This window comes from Podarcis gaigeae, assembly GCF_964106915.1.
Source record: "Podarcis gaigeae genome assembly, chromosome: 2".
In the NCBI taxonomy this organism is placed as follows: Eukaryota; Metazoa; Chordata; class Lepidosauria; order Squamata; family Lacertidae; genus Podarcis; species Podarcis gaigeae.
In genome coordinates this window covers 24662411-24689850 of record NC_139679.1, presented here as the reverse complement: position 1 = coordinate 24689850, position 27440 = coordinate 24662411, and the positions used below count along the sequence as shown (strand labels likewise).

The 27440-nt window shown below is 43.2% G+C and overlaps 1 protein-coding gene and 1 long non-coding RNA gene across 3 annotated transcripts in view; one reads left to right on the top strand and one right to left on the bottom strand.

The window, feature by feature from the left end:
• LOC310839294 overlaps positions 1 to 27440 on the bottom strand; it is a 191678-nt gene that overhangs the window by 76394 nt on the left and 87844 nt on the right. For both annotated transcript variants that reach the window (XR_014561400.1, XR_014561401.1), the window contains one exon: positions 11152 to 11255. This is a non-coding gene — a long non-coding RNA (uncharacterized lncRNA). The remainder of the gene's footprint in view (positions 1 to 11151; positions 11256 to 27440) is intronic.
• CACNG4 (calcium voltage-gated channel auxiliary subunit gamma 4) overlaps positions 1 to 27440 on the top strand; it is a 92940-nt gene that overhangs the window by 15269 nt on the left and 50231 nt on the right. The gene's annotated exons all lie outside the window — the stretch shown is intronic.

Here is a 27440-nt window from a genome sequence, read left to right as displayed (position 1 = left end):
GTTTTCTTCCTAATGTAACACTAATGTCTTAACAGATCTGTAGGAAATGTAACTTGAAGAAAGAGACATTGCACATACTTTTGTAAACCAATAAATCTTTAATAAAAAAATACAAAAAGAAGTGAAGGCGGGCGTAACCCCTCACACACTCCCTCCTGCTTTATGCTGCCTTTATCATAATGCCCTCCAAGCTCTCTGCAGCCATTGGCTGTTTCCCAATACTCCTCAAAGCATTTAAGCAGGAAAAGCTGCAGGCATACCAAAAGGGGATGGTGTAGACATTTTTAAAAAGCAAAGGAATTGTCTACAGCATTGTCGGCAGCAGCACAGAGTTGGAACTCTGGGGGCGTCTGTTCCTTTGCAGAAACAAATCTCTGGGCCATTGGGTCAATGACTGTTGTGCCCATGTAACATCGTCATACAGCATAACAGGGTGAGTGATAATGTGACAACAGGAGCAGCTAACACACACCTGATGCAGTTGAGGCCTTGGCTGAGATAACTTGTTATTCCATGGCAGTGGGTTGCATCCAGCTTAAGTTCTGTTCAGAGCAGACCCCCTGAAATGAATGTAGCCAAGTTACTTTGTTGTTGTTTAGTCGTTTAGTCGTGTCCGACTCTTTGTGACCCCATGGACCAGAGCACGCCAGGCACTCCTGTCTTCCACTGCCTAGCCAAGTTTCTTACGTCCATTAATTTCAATGGGATTAATGTAAGATTACAACTTCAGTGTCTAGGTAAGGGAACCTCATGCATGTGGTTCACAACATGGTTCCTTTCCAAGCAGATTCTCCCTGCTGTGAAGATGCCACCCAGACTGACCGTGGGGAAATCTGCTGCTGTGGTGATGTGTGGATCGAGTATGGGTGCAATGGATTTGAAGTGCAGGGGCTTTTTGGACCAGTGGACACATTTCAAATGCTGAGAGTGCTAGAGCACCAATCAAGAAACAGGTGCTGTGTGAGGGCATTGCATAACACAAAATTAAGAGACAGCCACCCCTGGCAACCTTATCTATGTTCTGCTATTGTAGAGATGATGCAATATTGATTTCACACACACAAACATTGGTACTGTTGCAGTCTAACAGCAGCACAGAGCATTCCACGGTGTACAAGGTGGCCACGCTCACTCTCATTGAACATAAATCATTTAGAAGGTATCTTGCATATTTTGCCCCATAACTGTCTTTCTAGGAGGGCTAGAGATTTACTTTAAAAGGAAAAAAGAAACCTCAGAGTTTAGGATACCTGCCTGGGACACCAATGAAAACCTTTGCAGATGCTGGATTGGCAACCCAAATTGTAATGCAATGGTTATAAAATCTTGTCATGTTGATCTTTCTGCTGTAGACCCCTGGACATCTGTTTTGCAATACCTGCAGACTGCAGAGAATTCTGAGGCATGTTCTTGGGTGTGTTCTAAGTTGACATGGGGTGGTAGGTAGGCTTGGGCTTTGGGCATTGCTCTTGTTGTTGTTTAATCGTTTAGTTGTGTCCGACTCTTCGTGACCCCATGGACCAGAGCACGTCAGGCACTCCTGTCTTCCACTGCCTCCCACAGTTTGGTCAAAGTCATGCTGTTAGCTTCAAGAACACTGTCCAACCATCCCATCCTCTGTCGTCCCCTTCTCCTTGTGCCCTCCATCTTTCCCAACATCAGGGTCTTTTCCAGGGAGCCTTCTCTTCTCATGAGGTGGCCAAAGTATTGGAGCCTCAGCTTCAGGATCTGTCCTTCCAGTGAGCACCCAGGGCTGATTTCCTTAAGAATGGATAGGTTTGATCTTCTTGCAGTCCATGGGACTCTCAAGAGTCTCCTCCAACACCATAATTCAAAAGCATCAATTCTTTGGTGATCAGCCTTCTTTATGGTCCAGCTCTCACTTCCATACATCACTACTGGGAAAACCATAGCTTTAACTATACGGACCTTTGTTGGCAAGGTGATGTCTCTGCTTTTTAGGATGCTGTCTAGGTTTGTCATTGCTTTTCTCCCAAGAAGCAGGCGTCTTTTAATTTCGTGCTCTTAGGTCTTCATAATAAAGCACAAGCCTTGGAAGACACCGAGGGTGTAGTGATCAGGTGGGCTTAGTTACAATTGCATATATTGCAATGATGATTATTTTTTAACATACTGTTTGGAAACTCCCAACAATGCAAATCTGCTCTGTCGCAGAACTATACAAAAGGTATTAGATGACAGAAGATGTAAAGCCCCAAACTGCCAAATGGCAATTGAAGGATATGATTGTGTGCCACTATACACAGCTGATTAAGGAGTAGTATAATATTGCAAAGAAAAATACTAAGCCCCTGCTAAACCCAGTAAGGCATATGGGAAGGAAAGAAAGCAGCTTTTTGCTCTCTGCTGCTTTATTTATTTTATTTTGTTTGTTATTTAAAAAAAGTTTTTCATCTGCCATAAAAAAAAAATTATTGCCTTGCTTTGTTTTTTAATTGTATTGTTCAGTTGCACTCCACCATCCAGCCTTGGAAACAGGTGCCAAGAAGGGATACAAGGAAATGATAAGAGTAAACAAAAGAAGCAAAACATTCCTGTTGTGTCTTAGAATTAGCGCTTTGCATCTGAACCATAGCTCTTTAAGTCTAGGCAAGATTCTATTGGTAGGAAAAGAAAAATGCTCCAATTGTTCTGCTGTTCTCAATAAACAAAGCTGAGCTGAAAACTATTGGGAAAATGCAGCTGCCTCATACTGAAGCAGTGGGACAAACTAGTTGGGGTTTTATGGGCACACATGACTAAAATCTCCTTCGAACATGTATCTACATGGACATTAGGGTTCCTAGAGCCCAGCTTAGATGCAAGGTGTCTAAACACCTGGTGTAGTCCCAGACAAACAATGCTGGTGTTCCCTGCCTCCATTGTACTTCTGCACTATACAAACATAATAGCTTTGCTGGATCAGACCAAAGGCCCATCTAGTCCAGCATCTGGTTCTCACAGTGGCCATGCCTATGGGTAGTGCACAAGAAGGACCTGAGCACAAGAGCATTCTCTAAACTTGCACACCCTAGTAAATGGTTTTCAGATGTTCAATACTTCCAGTACAGCTGTCATGACTGTTGTATGGCAAGTACTGTACAGTGGTACATCTGGTGATGAACTTAATTCATTCTGGAGGTCTGTTCTTAACCTGAGGTACCACTTTAGCTAATGGGGCCTCCTGCTGCCGCCGTGCCACCACCATGCGATTTCTGTTCTCATCCTGAAGCAAAGTTCTTAACCTGAGGTACTATTCTTGGTTAGCAGAGTCTGTAACCTGAAACGTCTGTAACCCAAGGTACCACTGTACAAAGTTTTCCAAGTGTGGCCACGCTGCAGATTTGTACAGCGGCATTCTGTTAGTGGCTGTTTTATTATAAATCGCTTTCCAAATGACCCCTCACATGAAATTCACGTTTTTCCCACTTGGCTGGCATTTTCATTGAGCTACCCACCATGGTCCTAAGTTCATCCCTATTAAAGTATAGGTGAGCATAAGGGTGTGTTTTTTTGTTTTGTTTTTTTTGCTCCAGTATGCATTCTTCACAGTTGTTTACATTAAACTGCATTTGCCATTTCATTGTCCATTAATGTAATGCCCAGTGTGAGTATATCCTTGGGGAGCCCCTCACAAATCCCCTTTTTGTTCCCTGAACAACTTGGAGTCATCAGCAAAGCTGGCCTTCTCCCTGCTCACTCCTAGCTCCGGATAATTTAGAAATGAGTTAAAAAGCATCAGTCCCTTAGGGCAGTGTTCCCCAACCTTGGGCCTCCAGCTGTTTTTGGACTACAATTCCCATCATCCTTGACCACTGGTCTTGTTAGCGAGGGATGATGGGAGTTGTAGTCCAAAAACAGCTGGAGGCCCAAGGTTGGGGAACACTGCCTTAGGGGACCCAACTCTTTGGGGATCCTCCTTTATTAGAACAGTCCGTTTATTTCAGTGGTTCCCAAAGTGGGTGGTGCCGCCCTTTGGGGGGCAGTGGGACTCCCTCAGAGGGGTGCTAAGAGACAAGCAGATGGAAGGGGCAATTGGAGGCGTAAAGGACTATCAGACTTTGAAAAGCTGGTATCGCCAGATCAAGTTCATCCATTTTGTTAAATTGATTAAACTAAATAGTTTTAATTGGATTTTGAATAGATGTGCCTTTAATTGTTACTGTTGTGTTCTTATCTTCCTAGTGAGTCATTCAAACCACTCTTATGAATAATACTTTTTTTATAGAGCAAAGGGGCACTGGGGATGAGTTTGTGGAACCAAGGGAGCAGTGACCCAAAAAAGTTTGAGAGCCACTGGTTTGTTCCAACACTCTGCTTCCTGTTTTTGATCTGTCTTGCTATCCCAAGGTAGCTAAGCTTACTGGGGAGTCTTTGATGAGGGACTTTATCAAGAGTTTCTTGAAAGTCCAGGTGCACATCAACTCTGTTCAAACAACTTTCCCAACCTATGTCATGGTTAGAAAGATGCTTGTTTTATATGTTACTTTATATTTAAGAACTATGTTGCCAGGATTGCTAAACTTTTGCTGTTATTAGCCTTTAATATAAGAATTTTCAAACAGAAATCTAGTTATGTAAAAAAGGTAATGGACCCCTGACAGTTAAGTCCTGTCGCAAACGACTGGGGTTGCAGCGCTCATCTCTCTTTACAGGCCGAGGGAGCCAATGTTTGTCCACAGTCAGTTTTTCCAGGTCATGTGGCCAGCATGACTAAGCTGCTTCTGGCGAAACCAGAGCAGCGCACGGAAACGCCATTTACCTTCCCACCGGAGCAGTATCTATTGATCTACTTGCACTTTTTGGCATGCTTTTGAACTGCTAGGTTGGCAGGAGCAGAAACCGAGCAACGGGTACTCACCCTGTCACGGGGATTCGAACCACCGACCTTCTGATCGGCAAGCCCAAGAGGCTCAGTGGATTAGACCACAGCGCCACCCACGTCTCATGGTTATGTAGCCCTTGGTAGAACATGCAATGGTGGTGCTATGAGAGAGAAATGCTCATTCAGCGCAGTCACGGGCCCATAGGAAGCGAACGAGCCCCCCCGTCCCAACTACTGAGGGTGGGGACTTCGGTCTTTTGCCCAGTTTTTCATATGTAGTCGTGCTACTGCCAATCCACTTACTCATGTGGACTAATGCACATTTGTCTTCAATCAGATCACAGTCCTTCACGCTCTCTCTACAAGACTGCTCATGCTTAATGTATATTTTTGTTTGTCCTGGTGTTCTTTCTGTAGTCTGCTATCCTGATTTCCCATGTCTCCTGAACTGCCATGTACGTTGCCCAGCATTTGGTCCTGTTTTCTCAAAATACGCTTGTTTGCTTCTGCTTTACAAAAGCATACAAAGCAAACAGATGGTTGTAGTCTGTGTTTTCATTCAGAATGGCATTCTGAATTATATCAAAGTGACTATTGCTGGTCTGCACTGGATCTGAGGAGTCTATGAATAGAAATGCTTTGTTCTTTCCCAATATGACCACCGCTTGATTTCTTGCCAGCTGTAGCAGCCCCTGGATGAAATTAACGGATGTTAATGAAGTGGCACGTGATTTCTGTATCTTAATTTGGCCCTAATTCTCTTACATCAAGTTGCTAGAATGAGCAGGCCAGTTTTGTATTTTCTCTTGTTGCTTCTTGTCGACATTATTCCCCATCCCACCACCCGTGTCAGCAGTAAGATTTGTGTATCTTTAAGGTGTAGACTTAGGGTTGCAGCGACATAGCTGTCTTCACTATGGCCCAAAACCTGGAGGGTGGTTGGCAAAAATCCTTGTTCAGACTTAGTGGAACCCACTGTATCCAGCTCTAGTGTTGTTGTTGTGGAGATTTGTGCATGTAGACTCTCTGTAGAGAGATCACTCTGCAATAAGCATTTATATGGCAAAGTGCGGGGGTGCATGTACCAGCATCCCTGAAAGGAATATGTGTTGCTTTTTGCTTGTCCTATGTGCAATTGCTATTCACACAGACACCACAGGCACTGTGCTTGCAGTATATGTAAACCTGACAGAACAGACAAGATGTGGCTATAGGCTGATGCCAGCAGCAGCAGCAGCAGTTCCTTCCATTTTGAGTCTTCTTCTTTTTTGGTGATCACTCATAGCCGAGTAAGATTGTCTTCCATGAACATGGTCTTAACAGTGAGTCCGTAAGTGACTGTGGAGGCCAATTCTGGATCCACACATTCTTCCACAGTGGGGATCGTGGTGAGGGTTTGCCAAACGTGCCTTCCTCTTAGCACATTTCTCCCTTTCGTCCTGAGTTCAAGTGTCTTCAAAGTCCATGGTGCCTTTGATAAAGGCTGTTCTCCAATTGGATTACTCTCAGGCCAGTGTTTCCCAATTGTCAGTGTTTATACTACTTTTTTTTTTAGTTTTGCCTTGAGAGAGTCTTTAAACCTCTTTTGTTGGCCACCAGAATTACGCTTTCCATTTTTAAGTTCAGAATAGAGTAGTTGCTTTCGAAGACAATAGTCAAGCATCTGAACAACATGACCAGTCTAACAAAGTTGATGTTGAGGAATCATCTCTTCAACACTGGTGATATTTGCTTCTTCCAGTACACTGGCATTAGTTCGCCTGTCTTCCCAAGTGATATGTAGAATTTTTTGGAGACACCATTGAGGAGTTGGAGATGGCGTTTATAAGTTGTCCATGTTTCACAAGCATACAGTAAGGTTAGTAGTTCAATAGCTTTGTAATGTCCCGGTCCTCAAACACTCTGCACTTCAATCAGGAGAAAGCTGCACTCACAGAGCTCGGGTAATGCTGGATTTTGGCATCGATGTCAGCCCTTGTGGAAAGGTAGGAGAAGTGATCAAGACTTTCCAACGTTACACCAGGAGACAGAGTTCAGAGGAAATGTTGAAGGAAATTAGCAAATGAGATAAAAGAGTAATTAATAATAAAAAGAAAGCTCTTATAGGATGGAGAATTGATAAGGCACAAGTTGAGTGTGAAAGGAGAATGAGGGAAGTAATTATAGGAGATGAGTAATAATACTTGGAGAGGCATGTGGGGTTGCGAAGGGAAAAGATATAAAAGAAAAAGGTTTTCTCCCTTAAAGCCTCTTGATTAGTAAATTCTGCCTGAAATGGGGAGGCTGACTCGCAGTATTTCCAGTGCAAATGTCCATAGTTAGCCTGGTGAAGGCAGAGCTGTGAAACTCCTCACCACAAAGAAAATGCAGCACAAAAGCGTTCGGCATTCTCCAAAGATGGAATAGCTATCAGGAGAAAGTGATGTCAGTAATTACCCAGCTGATTATATCAAACTCTGCCTCAGCCTGCTATCTATTCTGTGACTGGCTTTGTCCCTACACCACCATTTTGTGGCTGGTGAGCCTCAGTAATTTTCAGACGTCTCAAGTGAGCCCAGGGGGTAGGAAGTTTTGGAACCCCTGCATTATCTGAGATGTAGCCTGCATTTGCTAATGGCATGGCATTATTGTCTTTAATCTCAATGACAGCTCTGTCCTTCCAGATGTTTTTGTAAAATGAACTTATATCTCCAGCCTCAAGCTGACACCTTCTAACCTAAGTAGGCCCCATTCTTTTCAAATTTTGCCCATAAAATGAACTTTCCAGTACAGTGGTACCTCGGGTTAAGAACTTAATTTGTTCCGGAGGTCCGTTCTTAACCTGAAACTGCTCTTAACCTGAGGTACCACTTTAGCTAATGGAGCCTCTCGCGCCGTCGTCACGCGATTTCTGTTCTCATCATGAAGCAAAGTTCTTAACCTGAGGTACTATTTCTGGGCTAGCTGAGTCTGTAACCTGAAGCATCTGTAACCTGAAACATCTGTAACCTGAGGTATACCACTGTACTGCATAATCATCACCACTGCCTTCTTTTTTGTGCCTTCCTCCCAAAGAAAGCCCAAAGCAGTTAACGTACTGCCAATTTTTTTAAAAAAAATTCCTATAGCATAATGCAAACAGCGCTAAGCATTATTTGACAATTCTGTTAATACCACAGCCATAAAACAATCAACAAGGGGAGAATGAAACAGCCACCCCTATCTTAGCTAAAACGCACATTTACACCTTCACTCCAGCAGCCAATACATGAAACTGTTCAGCTTTAACGTCAGAGATGACAAATCCACCCCCAAGCCTATGGATTAATCAATAAAGGTAATCACACAGAAACACCATACCCAGGGTTTTTGTTCATCCGGAACTTGCCAGAACTCAGTTCCAGCCTCTCTCAAGTGGGGACCATTGCCATTCTAAGAGAATGAGGGAGGTGTTTGTGGTGAGTTTTCTTTTTCTAGAAAAACAGCACTGACCATACTCTACTGACAGGGACCGTGCTGAGAAGGACTGTACTGAGGAAGAATGGTGGGAGCCCCCCCTCCCCCTGATCCTGACCCTGAATCTTCCCAGGAGCAGGAGAGCAGTATAGATTTGGAACAGTGGTTTGCAGAGGGGCATAGTTCAGAAGGGAGAAGCTGGGAAATATTGGGTGGGGAACAGCTAGCAGAAGAAACACTAGAAGAGAGAGAGTTAACAGATTCGCAGACTCTAGATAGTTCCCCCCCCCTTCTCCAAGGACAAGGAGAGCTCAGAAAGTGTCAGAACAGAAAACACAGAGGCCCCAAGCTCAGATGACTAGATGTAGGAGTGACATACATTAAGAGGGACGGAGGGGGAAGTGAACTTAATTGGGAGCACCGCCATTCTAGTTAGATGCTTTCTTTGGTCCTTCACTGTGTTTATTAAAGAAACTAACAGGTAAGAATTCCCTTTCGCATGATCTGCTCATTTATGGCCACTGGGGAGGAAGCCGATTCACTGAAGCCTGACATCTACCCCCCACCCTGATAGGAAATATGTTCTCTCAGCCACAGATCGATAAAGGCAGAAAAAGAGGAGGCTGCTCAGAAAGAGAGCCCTCCTGGATCAGGCCCATCCAGCCCAGCAGTCTGTTCTCAGAGTGGCCAACTAGAGGGAACCCACAAGCAGGACATGGGCACAACAGCACCTTCCTCACCTGTGTTCCCCACCAACTGGCACTGAGAGGCACAAAGAGGAGTCAATGATAGTTTGCACTATCCTCATGCCAGTCTCATAGATCACGGGTGTTAGAGGCAGCGGCTCACCAGAGCCCAGGCACGAAAGTCTTAGCCAAGCCGATGTTTCAGATGGCAGAGGCAGCTTCTCCTACAGGCATTCTAGTTGCGCCTTGTTTCTATTCCGGATTAAATGCCTCCACACTGGACATATACGTCCACCAGAATCGTTTCCCAAGGATTTATGATTCAAGGACTTGTGATTGAAACATCAGTTGAAGTTTCCCCCCTCTCCTTGCCTTGTCTGATCAGGATGATCTTGAGGCAGGGTGTGAAAGAGAAGGAATGTTATTCTAATCTTATTAATGAGTATGACTTTCCTCCCACCCTTCTCCCAAGATTAAATAATTAAGGCTAAATCCTATGCACATCAAACTACCTTCTGAGGACATTTGCATAGGGGTTGTTGGAGTAGGAACTTGACTTTGGGCATGCATCCTCAGAGCTAAATGAGTTTCATCTATCTGTGCCTTGTAGTATGAAAGCAACTTACAGGACAAGAATGAGAAAGGCATAGGAAGGAAGGGAGGGAGGGAGGGAGGGAGGGAGGGAGGGAGGGAGGGAGGAAGGAAGGAAGGGAGGGAGGGAGGGAACGTTCCCTTTTCCTGAACACTGCTGATTCGCTTTTTAAATTTTGACGGTTTTTTTAACTTGGTTTCCGTATTTGCACATGCCACTCCGTTATGCCCTTTGAATTGCTCTTGTTTAACTGATCTCATTGGATTTGAGATGAGGAGCATTTTCAAAAGAGGGAGCCAGCTTTGGAATCATGTTCCTTCTTCCCATCAACTTCTCCACAGTTGACCAATAATGAAGATTTCAGATCAGCTCTTTTTCTGCTCACAAGCCTTAAATAAAACGTTTTGCTAAGGATACGGATGGTTGAACATTTACTCTTGTCCCAAATTGTAATGTTCAATACCGTTAAGATAGCAATTCTGTTGTCTTTGCTTCCCAAAGGCATAGTCTGTGAATTATTGCATTGAGATATTAGATAAAAACTGTGCCGGGTAACAATTAAAACACAAAACAGAATATTGCTCAGGGGTGTCATGCTTAAGTGAAATCAAATCTAAAATGAAACATATCACATGCAAGTTTTATGGCTCAATGAAATACGCTAATTACCGTCGCCAGCAAATTTCTGGACTATTTTAGTGTGCGATTTTTCTTTCTGCATCAATTCCTGCTATTTAAACTGATACTCCTATTGAAATTATTTGTTTCATTTATGAACTGCTTTCCACGAGGCATTCTGAAGCAATTCTCAGTGCAACAAGATATATACAACAAAATTTATTTTAATAAAACAGTTCAAACAATTGCATATATCAAAGCAATTATAACTATAAAAACAGGTTAAAACGACACATGTTGTTGTTGTTTAGTCATTTAGTCATGTCTGACTCTTCATGACCCCATGGACCAGAGCACGCCAGGCACTTCTGTCTTCCACTGCCTCCCGCAGTTAGTCAAACTCATGCTGGTAGCTTCAAGAACACTATCCAATCATCTCGTCCTCTATTGTCCCCTTCTCCTTGTGCCCTCCATCTTTCCCAACATCAGGGTCTTTTCCAGGGAGTCTTCTCTTCTCATGAGGTGGCCAAAGTATTGCAGCCTCAGCTTCAGGATCTGTCCTTCCAGTGAGCACTCAGGGCTGATTTCCTTAAGAATGGATAGGTTTGATCTTCTTGCAGTCCATGGGACTCTCAAGAGTCTCCTCCAGCACCATAATTCAAAAGCATCAATTCTTCGGCAATCAGCCTTCTTTATGGTCCAGCTCTCACTTCCATACATCAAAACGACACATACATAAAATCAATTCAAATCCAAAACAGGTACCAACTAAGATAAATATTTTAGAACCGTAGAACTGTAGAGTTGGAAGGAACCCTGAGGACCATCTAGTAAAACTTCTCTGACACACAGGAATATGCAGCTGGCCCATGTAGGGATTGAACTCACGACCTTGGCATTATGAGCGTCACACTCTAACCAACTGAGTAACTGAAGCTTGGTGAAAGAGGGATGTCTTTAGCAGGTGCTGAAAAGATAACAGAGAAGGTACCTACCTGGTGTGTTATGTGAAGGAGATCCAAAGGGTAGATGCCACCAAACTTCTGACATTGTGCAGAGTAGACCTCATCGTTGGATGTTGTCTGCATGATGCCCTCCCCTGCAAAACACAATGATGGATTGGGTACATAAGGAATGAGATTATCTTTTAGTTAGCCTGGTCCTAAACTGTATACAGTGGTATCTCGGGTTACATACGCTTCAGGTTACAGACTCCGCTAACCCAGAAATAGTACCTCAGGTTAAGAACTTTGCTTCAGGATCAGAACAGAAATTGTGCTCCGGTGGTGCAGCGGCAGCAGGAGGCCCCATTTGGCTAAAGTGGTGCTTCAGGTTAAGAACACTTTCAGGTTAAGAACGGACCTCCAGAATGAATTAAGTTCTTAACCCGTACCACTGTATGGCTTTCTACACCAACACCTTGGGTGGGGGGGGGGGAGAGAGCCCCTGAAGATTGCATTAATCTTTGGCGGTGAGGTTAAATTCTTACAATTTTCATGGAGGCAGGGGGCTTACCATTACAACTGAGGTGGCTGGTTTTTTTAAAACTTGTCAGTGCTTTCTTTTCTGGCAAGGTTTTCAGCATATGCTTAACTGTTAAGCGTGCCAGATATGAATGTGGACAGGTTTGGCATCAGATGACATCAGTGGAAAAGACAATGTCATATATGTAGGAGGACTGGCAATACTGCGCTGGGGCTGTTTTGCACCTGGAGGTGCAAACAATGTGTGCACATAACAAAGTTATTAGATTTGCAGCACAATTTATGACCGCCAATCATTTCAAATCGTGGCATGCATAGGAAATATACGCAGCTACAACTGAGTGGAATATGCATACACAAGGAAGTGGTGTGTGTGTGTTGTTGTTGCTGCTGCTGCTGCTGTTGCTTTTCAAGCACTGATACACACCTGTTTTGGCATAGAACTTAACCAAGAAGTGTTTTTTTAAGCCCTCTGTTAAAATAGGCACTAAATTCAACAGACATCAAACATGCCATTAAGCACCTGCCTGACAGATGCAATACAGGATAATGAACGTGATGGCTCCCAATAGTAAGCTTCTTCTTCTCTCTCTTTTTTACAAATATTCTTGCTTGAAATGGACTAAGAACCAAGTGAGACTGTTGTATGTCACCAGTTTATAATTAAAATGTAGCGCTTGAATCTCAATGTATTGTAACCTTCAATTAGCCAGCACGACCCAGCTTCCGGCTTTACTTCACACTGAAAAGCAATGATAACAAGCTCACATTTATTATCAGAGTGGGTCCCCCCCCCTTCCTTGAGCAGTGCATTGAAACATGCTCACATCTGAGCCCTTTCACTGAAGACATTTTTTCGCTTCAGCAGCTTGGCATGCCATACAAAGGCTTCTCTGATTTTTAGCGATGTTCACCTCCTCCAGCATAAAAATGATTTCTGTTTCACTATACAGGCATATTCATTCGGTGCCCAGGTGCATGAACTACCCAAACACTAAATGGGTCATTAACTGTTTTTATTACAGCCTAATAACCAGGGGTTTCTTACCAAATTGGGCATTAGGTTATAATCAACAAAGACAGAAGATACCTGCAGCATGAAGGAGCCGCCTGCCAAAATGCAAGGAAATTCCCTGCAAAGTTCTTTCGTGCCACCATTTCATTACGAGAGAATGACAAAGGGAGCCTGCAACAAAATGTTGCAGTGTGGTTCAGGATTCCATTCAGTCTCTTCCATTCCCCCAACACTGATTTTCCATTCTCCACACTGCCCACCCACCAGTCAACCCATACCCATTGAGCATCCTCAATCTTCATTGAGCTGTTTGGGCAATCTCCATCTTTAGGGTTTCTTTCTAAACATTTTGGTACCTCTGCAGACCTTGGGGCCTCCCCAGGGCTGCTGATACCTCTGCGTATCTGGTGCCCTATTGGCTATGTCAGCGATCATTCACAGCCTGAACACTGAAAATACAGGGATCGGTTATTCCTACTTAAAATGAATTCCTAATATCAGTATTTCTGTTCTAGCTAGTGGATCAACTAAGGCTGCAGTTCTAAACCCAACTTACATGAGCACGCCAACTTGAATAAAATCAGGGCCGTCTTTAGCAAAGATCCACCCAGCGCCCCCAAAATTTTTAGGGGGCCGCTCAAAGTTGTTGAGCTATTGGGGCAGCTCAAGGTTGTTGCGCTTTTAAGGAGGGGAACAACGAAAACCACTAACATGAAGAAATAAAAAAGCAGCAGCAATAACTCCGTTTTCCCGTTTTTGCGATCATGTGGAAATGAAAGACACCACTAGGGAATGGCACCGGATACATTGATTCTGCAGCTCTTCCGCAAAAGAGAACAGAAATGACCCATCGACCGAAATCAGCCAGGGATTTCGGTTAAGAGCTTAGGCGGCTTCAGTGGCGGGCGCTCCCCCTGAATTCAACGCTTGGGTGCACCGCACCCCTTGCACCCCCGGGGAATCCAGGTAATTCTTCATTTGGCAACACTGCATGAATTAAAAGAAACTCTTAAGCAATAAACCCTTATGGCCCCTAAATGTGGCACTTGCTGCTGGAAAGAGCTGGGTGGAGACTTGCCACGCCTGCCCCTTGATCTTCACCCCAAATGACTCTGATTTTAAGGCTGCAGGCTGCTCTTTAAAGCAGGGGATGTGAGGGGGGCAGAAATCATTTTGACCTTTAAGTTAAAAAAAACAACAACACCTGACTTGTGCTCTTATTTTTGGTTCAGTGAGTGATGAATGGAGTGGGTTAAAGTTATGGATATGCTGGGTTTCATTCGATGTTAGATTTGCAGAGGATAGGAGAATGACCTCTACAGCACATGCCAAGCAGCAGCCATCTCTCTTGATTGCATTTAATAACTAACCATGGAGAAAATTACACTTTACTGAAAAGGCCAAATTCACCCTTGGCTTAACCCCATTGATACTGGCAAAATTATACACAAGGAAGAACTCAGCCTGAAACTCTTCCTTCCTTATGCTGATGGCCAGCAGGTGACCTATAGTAATCTGCCTCGGAAACAAGATATAGGGAGGTGTGGGGCGGGTGGGTGGGATCACACATGTTTTTAATAGCAAGACATTTTTATTACCATCTCCCATGCAATGTGGAATTTCAGCTCTCTAGTGCTGTGAGATGATCAGTCAATATTTATACAGCAGCAGTGTCGAGACCGTGTTAGCACATTTCGAACCCTACCTTTCTATTATTCCAAAGGAGAATTTTAATTTTCCTCCCTGTGTTGCCTCGTATCATGTACTCTGTATTTATGCTATCTGGAGAACTACCCCCCCCCCTCATATATGTAGCATGGAACAATGAAGATGTCAAAATGATGCTCGGGGCATTGGGGAAATCTAATTCTTGAAACACAACTCTTGTTGCCATGGAGGAAATGTGCTCAATGGTGCACTGTGCTTCTTTGCTAGCCAACAGGATTAAAGGGCACACTGCCTCCTCTCCACTGCATCCCTGGTTTCTCTGAACATGCTTTGTCAATGCATCAGGGCATAGTAAGAACATGTGCTATTAATTTAATTAACAGGGGGTCCATATTTTCCTAGGGTGGGGTGTTTTATGGTAACTGGATGGAAACTGCAAACTAGAGATTCTCGTTCAGGATAGTTATTATGGAAAGGAGCACCTAAGGGGATGCTTATTTAGATTAATGCAAACAATACACAACACACATCTTTTGATATCTTTCGTGTTGTTGTTGTTGTGTGGAAAATACTAATAAAATTCATTTTTTAAAAATAGATTAATGCAAACAGTGTTAATGTGGAACCTATGTGGGCATTGATTTTGGATGGATACGTTGACCCCACAGCATTCCTGCAATAAGATTTGGGTTTTTAATACCCTTATCGAAATGGAAACCTGTCATTTTTGTTTGCTTATTTAAGTTTTTGTTTGTTTGTTTGCTATTTTTTTTGTGTGTGCAAAATAAAAAGAACCTTTTTTCATATCTGGGATGCTTTTGAAACGTGACCCTAATCGAAAGAGAGAGAAGGGTGTTAGGAGTGGAGAGGGAGGAAAAGGGAAAAGTAACCTTTCTAATCTTTTAAAAACCGTTTTTAAAATGTTGCTTTCTTGAATTATTTATATGTAAAGTGTCCAGTTCATCGTTTCACAGGGAAAACAGCGAGGAGGGGTGCTCCATTTTGCATGGGGCATGAAGGAATTCTTGAAGCATAAAGCCTGTTGTGAATTTGTATATATATATATATATATATGCAGGTTTTGGTGTCCTCGGGTGTCTTCCCGTGTAAAAGTTGGGGTGTCTAGGCGACGTTTCGACGAGGTCTCACTCGTCATCTTCAGGCTGGTGCTTTCGGCTTCTTGTTACTGGAACAGAGCGGGATCTCAATGTTTGAGTTCCTATAAATACTGTATCTCTCAAGTAATTAAGGAACAAAAGAAGAAAAGGCACACTAGCCTGGGAACTTCCTCTCTGCCCAGAACATTGGAGGCTAGACACCACACCCCCTCTACAGTATTTATAGGAACTCAAACATTGAGATCCCGCTCTGTTCCAGTAACAAGAAGCCGAAAGCACCAGCCTGAAGATGACGAGTGAGACCTCGTCGAAACGTCGCCTAGACACCCCAACTTTTACACAGGAAGACACCCGAGGACACCAAAACCTGCATTCCTGTACCCGTGAAAATCTACGAAAGCATATATATATATATATGTGTGTGTGTGTGTGTGTGTGTGTGTGTGAATATATGGGGGGGGGGGGTTTTCAATTTAAACACTATAGATGAGAAATAATTTCCATATTCCCATGCACTGTTAAAAAAAAGTGAATTTTGGAGCTTCAGAATCTTGTAGCTGGAGGTTATTGCTGGCTGCTTGGGCTCCAGAGAGCAATCTGCAAGGCATTCTCAGATGTCAAGAACTGAAAAGGATGTGGAAAGGAGAAATTTCCATCCAATCAGCGGAAGACTTTTATCTGTATCATTGGGCAGCCTCTCTGTCCAGCCTGATGTGGATGATCCTTGGGGTGCTGCCTTATTACTCCCATGCTAGTAATGCCCTGGGACGCAGGTGGCGCTGTGGGTTAAAGCCTCAGCGCCTAGGACTTGCCGATCGAAAGGTCGGCGGTTCGAATCCCTGCGGCGGGGTGCGCTCCCGCTGCTTGGTCCCAGCGCCTGCCAACCTAGCAGTTCGAAAGCACCTCCGGGTGCAAGTAGATAAATAGGGACCGCTTACCAGCGGGAAGGTAAACGGCGTTTCCGTGTGCGGCTCTGGCTCGCCAGATGCAGCTTTGTCACGCTGGCCACGTGACCCGGAAGTGTCTCCGGACAGCGCTGGCCCCTGGCCTCTTAAGTGAGATGGGCGCACAACCCCAGAGTCTGTCAAGACTGGCCCGTACGGGCAGGGGTACCTTTACCTTTACCTAGTGATGCCCTAATATGGCATCAAGGGATGGGGGTGGCGCTGTGGTCTAAACCACTGAGCCTCTTGGGCTTGCCGATCGGAAGATCAGTGGTTCGAATCCCCGCGACGGATTGAGCTCCCGTTGCTCTGTCCCAGCTCCTGCCAACCTAGCAGTTCGAAAGCACGCCAGTGCAAGTAGATAAATAGGTACCACTGTGGCAGAAAGGTAAACTGTGTTTCCGTGCACTCTGGCTTCCATCACAGTGTTCCATTGTGCCAGAAGCTTACTCATGCTGGCCACATGACCCGGAAAGCTGTCTGTGGACAAACGCCAGTTCCCTCAGCCTGAAAGCGAGATGAGCAGCGCAACCCCATAGTCACCTTTGACTGGACTTAACCATCCAGGGCTCCTTTATCTTTTTCTTTTTTAGTTTTAGTATGGCATCAAGTGCACTTTTTATTTTAAATGGCCCTCTGCAGACTCTTAGCATTCCCAACGCAGGTGCACACATGCTAAGAAGACATGACTTCAGATTCTCATTGAGCCACAAAACTCTGCGGCCCTGGACAAATCTCACAGGGTTGATGTACTGTAAGAGGTAAACAGGAAAATCCATATATGACCTCCCACCCTGCTCTCCTCAAAGGAAGAGTAAGATACAAATGGGACTAGGACAAATTATCCCAAGTTCTGATGCTGAACATATGTGGCTTTTAAAGCCATTGAAGTCTAAGCACAGACCAAGAGCTGCATGCATGGTTTATCGCTATTTATCGTGCATATGTAAGATGTTCAGCACATCACAGCATTTATGGTTTGTTGTTCGTTAACAGTTTTGTGGTGCATGCTGTTAATTGTTCACTTTATGCAGCAGTGAATTTGAGGTGGTTGTCCAAGTAGCGAGGTTTGGATTTAAACCCAGGTTTGGTACTTCAGCTTGCATGCCTACTTTAGAAGACATTGTGTGGTAGTCAACTAAATTTTACTCAGATTAAGCCTGTTAACATAATGAACATGACTAAGTTAAGTTAATTTCAGTGTGCCTGCTACTTCGATTTGTATATGTATATGTTGCAATGCTTGATATGCTCAGCACTAGCTAGTCTAGTCAGTGCTACATAGAGTAAAAATCCTTGTGAATTAGGTCCATGCACACATCAGCTCTGATCATGTGTGTTGGGGTTAGGAGGATTTCCATTCTCTTCTTCAGCAGATTAATGCACTGCCAGAGCTGATTCACACTTGAATTATTTAGGCCTAAATTATATATTGTGTAGGTGGTACGGTGGCTGCTAAGAAATAAAACTGCATTGGTTGTAATGCTCTGCATATAAAAGGTAAAGGGACCCCTGACCATTAGGTCCAGTTGTAGCCGACTCTGGGGTTGCGGCGCTCATCTTGCTTTATTAGCCGAGGGAACTGGCGTACAGCTTCCAGGTCATGTGGCCAGCATGACTAAGACGCTTCTGGCGAACCAGCGCAGCGCACGGAAACACCGTTTACCTTCCCACCAGAGCGGTACCTATTTATCTACTTGCACTTTGACGTGCTTTTGAACTGCTAGGTTGACAGGAGCAGGGACTGAGCAACGGGAGCTCACCCTGTCGCAGGGATTCGAACCGCCAACCTTCTGATCGGCCAGTCCTAGGCTTCTGTGGTTTAACCCACAGTGCCACCTGCATATGCATATACTAGCTTCATTAATCCGTAAACTAATCTGCCATCCCTTGAGTCCAAATTTATTAAGAGTGAATCATATCTACTCACAAGTTTTCATCAACATTTCACAGAACATAAAAAAGAAGTCTCCTTCCCCCAACCCCAACCATTTTTTCTACCTGCTGCCCTCTCTTGCTCTCGCTTTCAGTTGCCTTCACTTGTCCTCAATAAGGTCATCTTTTAGCCAAATTTGATTGGCTCTGTAGAATCATGAGATCATCCTTTTAACTATGTGATTGGTTGAGATCACTCCTGTTACGGATCAAGGAAACAGAAAGAAGAAGCCTGAGAGTGGAGCAGAGCACCAAAAAGTGCTGGAAAGGGGGGATATTAAGATAAAAGTGGTTTTCGATGTTTTCCCTAGCTTTAAGTAACATCATCTTTTTAAACAAAGGAACTAGTAAATTGCAATGTTTAAGAGGCTTCACTTTGGATATCACATTGCACTTTCCTCAGCCAGTTAATAAATAAATCACCACTTATTTTGCTAGAGGGGTCAGTGCCCATGGTTTTTAATAAGCAAAACAAACAAGAGAATAGGGCAGGGGAACATTGTCATCCTGGCATAATCATGTTTTATACATTTTCATTTTTCTTTCTTCCCCTGAATATTGCAAAATCACCAGTGTCCAACTGTACTATGTCCCACAAAAGCCTGTAAATGCATAATTAAGGCTGCCACTTAAACATTTGCCTTGTTGCGCTTCTAAATATTAACACTATATTCTTCTAATAATAGGCTCTGGGCACCACTCCAGCCACATCATTGCAAAAACATTTCAAAGCATTTGCATGCTGCTGTTGCTCAGATCAGCGTCTAGTGCTACATGTGCAAATTCCTGAATTTGCCGCAGATCTTTTGGAAGGAATTCAACACCATGCCAAGGTGGTTGTGCATCAGGATAAGTGTTTCAGCATTCTGGGTGGAGTGTTCTTCCCTCTTCTCCCACCCCTGTTCTGTTCCACAGATTCTCCTGACACACAGACACCCGAGCCAGTGGCGGGGGGCCTGGGAGGAGGGGATGAGGAAAGCCCCGTTTTGTAAACAGATGTCTTTGCAGAGGGCTTCCACTGGTGGGACTCTTTAGCTGAAACCTGCCCTGTGCCCTATGTCAATGGATTGTCCTGAAAATAATATGCGCTTCTATAGAAACATAGCTTGTGCAGAGCAGCTTACTGGGCCTTCCTATAAAGAGATACAGCTTTAGCTGTGAAATGCAACGTGAATTGTTAGAAGCTCAGAATATGCCTCATCACAAGGACCCTTTGCAAGTATTCTGGAACGCCCTTCCATCAGATGTCAAGAAGATAAAGAACTACAGTGGTACCTCGGGCTACAGACGATTCAGGTTACAGACGCTTCAGGTTACAGACTCCGCTAACCCAGAAATAGTACCTCGGGTTAAGAACTTTGCTTCAGGATGAGAACACAAATTGCACAGCTGCACGGCGGCAGCGGGAGGCCCCATTAGCTAAAGTGGTACCTCAGGTTAAGAACAGTTTCAGGTTAAGAATGGACCTCTGGAACGAATTAAGTTCTTAACCCGAGGTACCACTGTACACAGCTTTTAGAAGACATCTGTATCAGAAAGTTTTCAATTTTTGACGTTTAATTATGTTTTTTATATGTGTTGGAAGCTGCCCAGAGTGGCTGGGGCAACCCAGCCAGATGGATGGAGTATAAATAAATTGTTATTATTATTCATTTAAAGGTAAAGGTTCCCCTGACCACTAGGTCCAGTCGTGGACGACTCTGGGGTTGCGCGCTCATCTCACTCTATAAGAGCCTCTAAGCCGCTTACAGAAAACTATAAGACAAAGGCACAGCATGAAAAACACGCCCATTATAGTAAAACCATTGCAATGATCCATAAACACACCTTGAAAAATTTCGGCAGTGAAAAACTAGTTAGCAATAAACAGCAGTACATGCATCTCAGTCTGTCAAATGCTTGGCACTGAAAATATATTAACGATGGCCTACTGGTATATTACACTTTTAAGTGTTTAAAAACATCTCTGGGGAAGCTGCCTTGCATTAAATAAGACCATTAGTCCATCTAGTTCAGGACTTTGGACAGGAATCTTTCCAAAACATACCCGGAAATGCCAGGAATTGGACCCAGGACTTTCTGTGTAGAAAGTATGTGTTCTGTCATCAAGCCATGACCCCTCCCAATCTCACAGACTGTAATTATTTTGGTGAGGTCTTCTCCTTGGTGGCCTTGACCTCGTACATTCTACCCTGGTTGCTCAGCCTGTTCTCCAGTGTGGCCTCAAACCAGTCTCTGGCTTCCATATCATATCATTATCCACAACTTTCCTACTGGACTATCTTAGGCTGACGACTTCAGCATGCTTTCAGCACAGCCTCCTCCTGCTTTCTGTTTCTGCTAGATCCTGCTCACCATCCGTTACAAAGCTGTAGCTGAAATAAAAGCATGAGCACCATCTCACCACAAAAGAGAATCCACCCAGCACTCATGGGAAAATGTGGTGTGATCTCTTAGAGCAATCAAATGAAATGTTAACACACAGCATGGTAAAAGTCTGTGATTCTTATCAGGACAAGTGGCTTGTTGTTTACTGTCGTAACAATGGTTTTCTCAAAACTGTAAATAAATAAAATAAATGAAAATAAATAAAAACAGTATCAGAAGAAGAAGAAGAAGAAGAAGAAGAAGAAGAAGAAGAAGAAGAAGTAGTCCTGTATACCTGAAGGAGTGTCTCCACCCCCATCTTTCAGCCCGGACACTGAGATCCAGCACCAAGGCCCTTTTGGAAGTTCCCTCATTGCAAGAAGTGAGGTTACAGGGAACCAGACAGAGGGCCTTCTTGGTAGTGGCGCCCACCCTGTGGAACGCCCGCCCTTCAGATGTGAAGGAAGTAAGCAGCTATCTTATCTTTAAAAGACATCTGAAGGCAGCCCTGTTTAGGGAAGTTTTTAATATTTAATGCTGTATTGTTTTTAACACTCAATTGGGAGCTGCCCAGAGTGGCTGAGGAAACGCAGCCAGATGGGCGGGGTATAAATAATAAATTATTATTATTATTATTATTATTATTATTATTATTATTATTATTATTATGAAGAAGAAGAAGAAGAAGAAGTGTTGCTTATACTGTTTTTGTTTCGGTTGCTGTGCTGTATAGGAAGACAGACATATACATATGAAACAGACAATATTAAGAGGAAAGCATTCCATCCTACTTGTTCATCATGGATTTTTAAACATAAGTGGAGGCTGGTTCAGTACGGGAAATGAGACAGTGCCCCACCCTATGTCAGCCTGTCTTCAGCCATCTTCCCACCTGCCTACCGTCTCACAACCAATCCAAGGCATGGCACCGCCTGCCAGCTTCCTACTGCTTAGTGTCAATCCTGGATGAGGAGAATACCAGAGATGGTTGGCTCTGCTTGCCATTGGTTCTGCCTTAGGGTTGCTACCATTGTTCTGGCAAAATACAGGATAGGGCAGGGCAGGGCAATTTCCCCCCTCACTTGGTGTTGAAGTGACTCCAAAACAATCCAGTAACATCTATTGCAGCCTAACAGGATGGTCCCTCTGGAATTTGTCACACACACATGTGCACGTGCACACACACACACATGCACATGAATTTGCAAATCTGTCTGTGCTTGGCTTCCTGGAGCTTAAATACATGACCTTTCAAGCATCCTTTTGAACACATTCATTTGGAGAGGATCCGTAACTTGGCAGAAATAGAGAGAGACAGAGAGAGAACCTGAAATACAGGACAAAACCGTATCAATACAGGACGTAGCATTCTACATTGAAATGCGTGACAATCCAGTCTTCCAATGGGTGCCAGCCACCACTGGGATACATATGGGTGAGTGGGTGTTCATATATGGTATGAAAGAGCATTGAGTCACATAAGCTCCACCAGTAATTTGAAATGGCACAGCCTAAACATAGGTTTAGTACCCCAGTGAGTATTAAGCCTTCAGACCTTCCCTTTCCTTGTCAAAACTGCTAGGTAGTAGATGATCCTTCAGGATGCTGGGAGCGTTGCTCAAGACAAGCCTGATTTTGCATCTCAGCACAAATTCCTCCAGACAGCTGATTCAAAACGTCAGTAATCACCCACCATCCCTAATTGTGGCCACGGGTACAGAGAAGAGGCGGCCACGTCAGTCAATGTTGTTTGATGGCCATGTGCATGAGGTGTCCAAGGACCAGCAATGACATTTTCCATGCAGCATTGAATCACAAAACGGGACATCCTGCCTGCATTTCCCTCATCTCATTTATTTACTCCGCATCTTTTCTAATACTCATTAGTTGAACTGCACCTCATTAGACTGTGAATTATACTTACTCACCAGCAGGATCAGCTCTATGGGATCAATTAATTGGGAATATGCTTAGTTTCCTGATTAACTTAAACCCATGGGCATATTTATTTGCTGTACAAGGAGCAGTTTCCTCAGGCATCATATTTGAGAAATGGGATAATGTTTGTTTTAATAATTGTAATGAGGGAAGGACCACCATAAGGGGAAGGAAACAGGGGCTTTGCTTCCAGCACCCTTGCACTGTCTGTGTGTGTGTGTGTGTGTGTGTGTGTGTGTGAGAGAGAGAGAGAGAGAGAGAGAGAGAGAGAGAGAGAACACAAACCAGAGAGTGAGAGAACCACTCTATCACTGTGAGGCAATGTTTTTGCACAGTCCTCACAGTGAGTTCCTGATGGAACTAGGTCATCAGCAGGTATCAACATGAGACAAGCAGTTTTCAAAACTGATGGCTTCCCACCCCATGTTGGATAACGACTGAAACATTTTGGAAGATTTTCACAGCTGAGAGAGAGAGAGAGAGAGAGAGGGAGAGAGAGAGGGAGAAATAACCTTGCCGCTGAAGAACTGATAGTCTTTTTTTAAAAAAAAAAATTATTTTCAATGCAGAATCATAACAAAAATTACAAACATTGAATCCAAAATAGTACTATACAGACAAAAATCCCCGGAACATATAAAAAAAACAAAAAACAAAAAACAGAAAAAGAAAAAAGGGGGGGCAAAGGAAACAAAACAAAACTAAACAAAAACGAAAAAACACACATCTACAGAGCAAAACCATATCATTACATACATAAACACAAATTGACTTCCTTCCTTTGTTCTAAGACCTCCAAAAAATTTACTCTTACTGTATTGTTGTGTCTAATTAGATTACTTCCATCTTTGTGCTTTTTTACACCATTTTTCTTGTTCTTTAACCCTGTAAAGCATCATTCATTACATACCAATATACTAACTCCAGAACAATGTTTTTTCATATACTCTTTAGCACAACCCCATTCTTTTAATAATTTCTGGTCCGATTGTCCCCTTATGTAAGCTGTGAGTCTTACATCTTTTAAACAAAAGGTTGTCGGCATAAGGTGTTTGGGATGCATTTATTTACATCTTCGTATGATATGGGATTCTCCTGGTTGCCTTAACTTTCTCAGAGGCCAAGCTGTTTCCAGGAGAGTGAGCTAAGCTCCCTTTTGCTGGTGCAAATCCAAGCTAGTTTCTTGGGGTTTCAATAAATCAGCCTGTGTACTTTAATGGCAGGATGCAACTGTTTCCTTACATATGCAACTGTAAACAGAAAGCTACTCCGAGTTGTCAAAAAACATGACGAAAAATGGAATAAAATGAATGTTAAAGCTGAGCAGCAACCTAGAATATATTCATCCATTTATCATTTCTGAAGTTCCTGTCTCTCCTGTTTCTGTGCCACAAGGCTTAAACTGCAGATTTCCACCCCCACCCCCTTTATATTATGTTTACTTTTCTAAGAATAGATCTCAATTTGTGTGCATGCAGAAGGACAATACCGCTGAAAGAGCATTTCTTTTAGCACACTGACTTATAGTGTACATTTCTTTAAAATGCTTCTTAGACCAACTTTTAAACTTTTAAAACACACTTTGTTGAACTGGTAACACACACACACAAAATTGCAGCTTGCAGGTTGGGATTTCTTTGGAAAATCTCCCAAGGAAATATATTTATAGTTCAAGCCTCAATCTTAAATAGTCTCTTGTATCTCCATCTTCTGGGTTGATATACTAAGGAATTTAATCCAGATAGGAATCCAGAAAGTAGTATGGGATATGGAAAGTTGCTGGCTGAGCAGAGCCTAGGGTTGAATAGGCAAGTGAGACCAACGGAATATTAAGTACAACAGACCCTTTATGCCTGAAGACTGCAAGGACAGAGACTATAACTTTAGAGAAAAGTCTTGACACATGCAGTATTTCCTGTGTCTGTTGACTGGCTCAGAAATAATGGCGTCAGCTTGATTCATTGCATTGGATTCAAAGGGGAATTGGACTTGTCTGAGAGGGTGCAAGGCGTTTTAATTAGAACAAGTTAAAATGGGGCAGGCAACCTAAGGCCCCCGGGCCAGATGCAGCCCAATCGCCTTCTCAATCCGGCCCGCAGACGGTCTGGGAATCAGCGTGTATTCACATGAGTAGAATGTGTGCTTTTATTTAAAATGCATCTCTGGGTTATTTGTGGGGCATAGGAATTCATTCATATATTTTTTTCCAAAATATAGTCCAGCCCCCCACAAGGTCTGAGGGACGGTGGACCGGCCCACGGCTGAAAAAGGTTGCTGACTCCTGAGTTAACCCACCCTGTGGTAACTTATCCAAGCTTTGTAATGCAAGCCAAGCACTGCCATCTCTGTTGACACTGTTGCTGGAGTTAAGAGAAGCATGGCAGGATGTTCAAAAGCATTGCTGTAACAATGGTAACATGTGCAGAGATGCAGCTGTCATACGGAGTGGGTGTGAAACACAGGCCTTTCCAGATCTGAGCCGCACTCTAAGAAGGCCCAGCACAAAGTTGCACTCTTAGGTGTGGTGCTAAGATTTTTCAGTACCGACAACTGAATGCATATTGAACAGGGATGTGTTTACTTACATGTGAGCACACTGCTACAAAGGATCATAAAATCCACTCTTCCTTTGTTGGTATGTCCTGAGATTTCCATTTAGTAGCAATAGGAGTGGATTTAGTAAATAACTGAGTATATAGAATTGGCAAAATCAACTTCAATTATAAGATATCAATCAAATCAAAAGTTAAGAATGGGGTGGAAGTATTTTGAAGATTATATGTCAAAATATTGATCTAAAAATGACATGTTAATAGGCTTAGAATAAAAAATGTAAGCAATAACAAAACAAAGAAAGAAAGAAGGAAAAATCAGAATTTAACAAAAATAATTTATTATAGAATGCAAGGAGAAAAAGGTAGAAAGAAATATAGAGAAGTTGAATTGCTGTGGAGGGAAGTAGAGGGTGGGTGGTGGGTTTTATAATTAGGTGTATAATTATGCAGCTGTTGTGATTTAGATATTATATTTTAAATGAGGGAATCGTTGGGAATTTTGGTTATTATGTATATTTGTTAAGTTTCAATAAAGATCTTTGAAAATTAAAAAAAATATATCATAGAATTGTAGAGTTAAAAAATTGTAGAGTTGAAAGGTGCCCCAAGGGTCGCCAAAGTCCAAGCGCCTGCAATGCAGGAATCTCAGCTAAAGGATCCACGACAGCTGGCCATCCAACCTCTGCCTAAAAGCCTACAGCCTTCCAAGGGAGACCGTTCCACTGTCAAACAACTCTCGCTGTCAGAAAGCTCTGCCTGATGTTTAGTTGGAATCTCCTTTCTTGCAATTTGAAGCCATTGGTTCGAGTCCTACCCCCTAGAGCAGGAGAAAACAAGCTTGCTCCCTCTTCCATGCGACACCCCTTGAGATATTAGAAGATGGCTTTCATATATCCTCTCAATCTCCTCTTTTCCAGGCTAAACATACCCAGCTCCTTCAACCTTTCTTCATAAGGCTTGGTTTCCAGACCCTTGATCAACTTGGCTGCCCTCCTCTGCACATGTCAATATCCTTGTTAAATTGTGGTGCCCAGAATTGGACGCAGCATTCCAGGTGTGGTCTGACCAAGGCAGAATAGAGTGGTACTTTTATGGTATTATTACTTCCCTTGATCTGGACACTATACTTCTGTTGGTGCAACCTAGAATAGCATCAACTTCTTCTTTTGCTGCTTCATCATACTGTTGACTCATATTAAGGTTGTGGTCCACTGAGACCCCAAGATCCTATTCACATGTACAGCTAGCAAGCAAAGTGTCCTAGATCTTATATAGGTGCATCTTATTCTTCTTGCCTAAGTGCAGAACCTTACATTTGCCTGTATTGAATTAAATTTTGAAAATAAGCAGATATGAATATGGTCAGCAAGCTGTAAGGGAAGCCAGCAGGAGCTCTGCATAAGATACAATATAGCTTTTAAAAAGAGAATTGAAGGTGCTAATCTTACAGTCTTTTACACCGAGGCAGGTTAGGAATCAGGAAGCGGTGGCTACCTGAAGCTGTGGATTCACATCTCTCCCTGTTGCAGGTGATCACAATGGAGCTAAATTCTAGTTTCTTACTAGAACAATAGCAAAGGAACAAGGGACCATTCTTCAGAAGAAGGAATGATAATTTGGATAAAGACACATATTTCCAGGTGGCATTCCAAAGAAGCTGGTACTAACCAAATCAGGCACATTCAATTATTTGCTGGCAGGTTAAGATTGTTGGTGCAGAACAGAATTATATTTCGAAGAATATGCAAGATTCCAGCCCAGTATGTTACCCACTTTCTACCGAAGAATAGTTACTTATTCATGAATACATGCCTGTTGCAGTGGCTGGAGAGTTAAAAATTCCTGCAGAAATTCTGCCTTTCCTTTGCCTACGTAATGGCCAGTTTCATACATATGATTTGCATACTTGATAGGATACTGCTCTCAGAATAACTTCATTTATATCTTATGTTTTCAATCACACTGCAAACCATCTCATGGGGAGAAGCTGATCAGCAGCACAGTCTGGCCAGCATCCTTTCCTGTAAATACCTGTGTTATTCTGGGGAAAGATGACAGACCATACTCGCATCAACCATGTTCAAGAGGCAAATTATGCCTACACTGATGCTGGACCCCGTGGTGAGAGAGTAACGGCCTCTGTGAGTCACTGCAGTAAGTGGCCACACGCCATAATCTCTGACCGCAACTTTTAGAAAAGGCACCATGACTTTGGAAAAGTTGGGTAGTCTTGATTGAAGTTATGAAGATTTAAGGCCAA